Source organism: Rattus norvegicus, chromosome 5, assembly GCF_021556685.1.
Source record: "Rattus norvegicus strain SHRSP/BbbUtx chromosome 5, alternate assembly SHRSP_T2T, whole genome shotgun sequence".
NCBI classification, from domain to species: Eukaryota; Metazoa; Chordata; class Mammalia; order Rodentia; family Muridae; genus Rattus; species Rattus norvegicus.
In genome coordinates, this window is record NC_141538.1 from 4,247,440 (window position 1) to 4,250,551 (window position 3,112).

At 54.8% G+C, this 3,112-nt stretch overlaps 1 non-coding gene and 1 pseudogene across 1 annotated transcript; both read left to right on the top strand.

Annotated features, from left to right (window-relative positions):
- Positions 1-669: 669 nt before the first annotated feature.
- LOC148005577 (18S ribosomal RNA) lies at positions 670-1,571 on the top strand (annotated as a pseudogene; the record flags this gene model as incomplete).
- A 1,033-nt stretch (positions 1,572-2,604) lies between these two features.
- On the top strand, positions 2,605-2,757 carry LOC148005578 (5.8S ribosomal RNA). Its single transcript, XR_015621504.1, has one exon. It is a non-coding gene; the product is annotated as a 5.8S ribosomal RNA (ribosomal RNA).
- The last annotated feature ends 355 nt before the right edge of the window (positions 2,758-3,112 follow it).

A 3,112-nucleotide genomic window follows, 5' to 3' on the forward strand; every position in this document is an offset into this window, starting at 1 on the left:
CAGTCAGCTTGGAAGGTTGGATTACATGGAGGCTAGAAGCTCCTAGTATTTTGTCTATAAATAGTAGAACAGAGGGAAAAAATACTCTGACCTCAGCCTAAAGGACTTATTTGCATAGCTTGGGTAAGACTCTTATCTCATCACTTTATCTAAGAAAAGAAAAGTGACATTCACTTAGAAAGACATATAGACAGACACACACACAGACAGACAGACACACACACACACATACACAGAGACAAACAAACACACAAACATACAAACATAGAGCGGTGTGGGGAGGGAGAGAAGAAGAGAGGGAGGGAAGAAGGGAGAATGCTTGCAGTCAACCATTGAGCTGAGAACAAGGTTTCAAAAGGAGGACTTACAGAAAGAACTGAAGTAGTTGAAGGGGTTTGCCATCCTATGAGAACAATATCAACCAACCAAACCCCTGCCCTCGATCTTCCATGGACTAAACAACCATCCAAAGACTACACAAGGATGAGCCTATGGCTCCATGTGCATATGAAGCAGAGGATATCCTTTTCAGGCACCAATGGGAGCAAATGCCCTTGGTCCTGTCAAGGCTTGATGCCCCAGTGTAGGGAACTGTCAGAATGGGCAGGTTGGAAGGAGTGAGTGGGTGAGTGAGGAACTGCCCTCAGAACATGAGGCATGAGGGGAAATAATAGCCGGTTTCTGGAGGGCAAATCAGGAAAATCATATTTAAAATGTGAATTAAAAAAAATCCCCTCCCCCAATGAAAGAAAAAGAAAGAGAAATGGAGAAAGCAAAAGAAAAACAAATGGGGGTACATAACTAAACAAATGGCAACTAGTGATGCAGCAGCGTTATTCCCATGATAGTCAAGCATCTTCTGGGAAACCAAAGTCTTTGGGTTCTGGGGGAGTATGGTTGCAAAGCTGAAACTTAAGGGAATTGACAGAAAGGCACCACCAGGAGTGGAGCCTGCAGCTTAATTTGACTCAACACAGGAATCCTCACACAGCCCGGACACAGACAGGATTGACAGATTGATAGCTCTTTCTTGATTCCGTGGGTGGTGGTTCATGGCTGTTCTTAGTTGGTGGAGCGATATGTCTGGTTAATTCTGATAAGGAAGAAGACTCTGGCATACTAACTAGTTATGTGACGCCCGAGAGGTCGGCCTCCCCCAACTTCTTAGAGGTACAAGTGGTGTTCAGCCTCCTGAGATTGAGCAATAACAGGTCTGTGATGCCCTTAGATGTCCTGGGCTGCATGCGGGCCACACTGACTGGCTCAGCATGTGCCTACCCTACACCTGGAGGCGTGGGTAACCCATTGAACTGCATTCATGATGGAGATGGGGATTACAATTATTCCCCATGAAAGAGGAATTCCCAGTAAGTGTTTGTCATAAGCTTGCGTTGATTAAGTCCCTGCCCCTTGTACAAACCGCCCTTCCCTACTACTGATTGGATAGTTTAGTGAGGCCTGATCAGCCCATGGCCCTGTTGGAGGGCTGAGAAGATGGTCGAACTTGATTATCTAGAGGAAGTAAAAGATGTAACAAGGTTTCTGTAGGTGAACCGGTGGAAGGATGATTAATGTAGAAGGCCGAGGGGGTGTCTGGTCCTTTCTTGGGCCTGTGTGAGTCACTCCTCTCACCGGGAGGCGCGTCTCCGGGCCCTGGTCGCCATTGTGGCCTGTGCCACAGCCGGTGGCCAAGTGAGCTTTTCAGGAAAAGCGGGGATTGTTACTGAGCGGTGCGGGGAGGGTGTCTGGTGTGGTCGTCGAGGGACTTCCTTCATTTTCTCTCTCTCCCTTGCTCCTCTGCCTACGTCCTCGCCTCCAAGCGCCCGCCTCTGCCTCCGCCACTGCTGGTTCTGCCACAGCCGGCTCAGGCTTGCTCCCTTGCCTGCAGGCCAGCCACGCCCTTGGCGTACTGAGGTCATTCTGCCTCTTTCTGGACCGGCTCCATGATCTCATCTCGTGTGCATGGGGGGTGGGGGGGGGAGATATGTGATCTCTTCCCGGGCGGTGGCCGGGACATGCTCGCTCTCCTCACGGCACCTGCCGCCCCTTCACCACAGCTCTCCAGCTTTGATGGTGCCAGGGTGGCTCTGTCGAGTGCGGGGGTGCCTGTGCCGCGGATGGGTTTCACGCACCCCGTCCCGCCCCGCCTTCTGGGCCTACCGTGTCCGCCCCGCTCCTGTCTGGGTACTTAGCAGTCATGTTCCAGTGCTGAGGTTTAAAAACCCCCGGGGGGGGGGGTGGTCGCCCTACCGCCCATTGGTTGTCCGAGGGAGGGCTGGCGCTTCCAGAGGCGTCGGTGGGGGGGGGCGCGTTGCGAGCCCCCTCTGGGCGCCCGTGGAATCCCGGCCCGAGCGCCGACTTGCCCGCCCATTGCTGCCGCTGGGTGCTGGGTTCACGGTGTCCCATGTCCTATGCGTCCCGCCTTTCCTTTCCCGACCCTGTCTTTTTTTTCTTTTTACATGTATCCTTTAGTTTCCCGCTGGCGGGCCTGAGGTGGAGCCGCCTCCCGTTTGGCCCCTCTCTTCCCGTGCAACAGGGGCGGGCGGGGAGGTGGTGCCATTGTTAGCTCGAATACAAGTCTGCTCACACCCCAGATACCTATATGACTCTTAGCGGTGGATCACTTGGTTCGTGCGTCGATGAAGAACATGGCTAGCTGCGAGAATTAATGTGAATTGCAGGACACATTGATCATGGACACTTTGAATGCACTTGAGGCCCCGGGTTCCTCCCGGGGCTACACCTGTCTGAGAGGCGCTTGAGGATCAATCACTGCCACGCCCCCTGCGGTTTCATCGCCGTGGGGGGGTGGGGCGCGTCGCGCAGCTGGGTCTCTGCTTGCAGGGCCTCTTCCTTTGGCCCTCCATCTCCCGAAGTTCAGACTTGGGCGGCGTCCGTTGGTCGTCCACGCCCAGTGGATCTGCTCGGGCCTCCATCTGTGGGCCTCGAACTCCCCATCCACCGGCACCAGGAGCCGACCACCCTTCTCGTGGCTCATTCCTGCTCGCTCCGCCGCTCCAGCTCCCGTCCTCGCCCGCTCTCCCCACCTTGGGGACGCATCGGCGTGGGCCAGTCAGGTGCCTGGGCGCGAGAGGGGCCGAGAGGGGCCCGT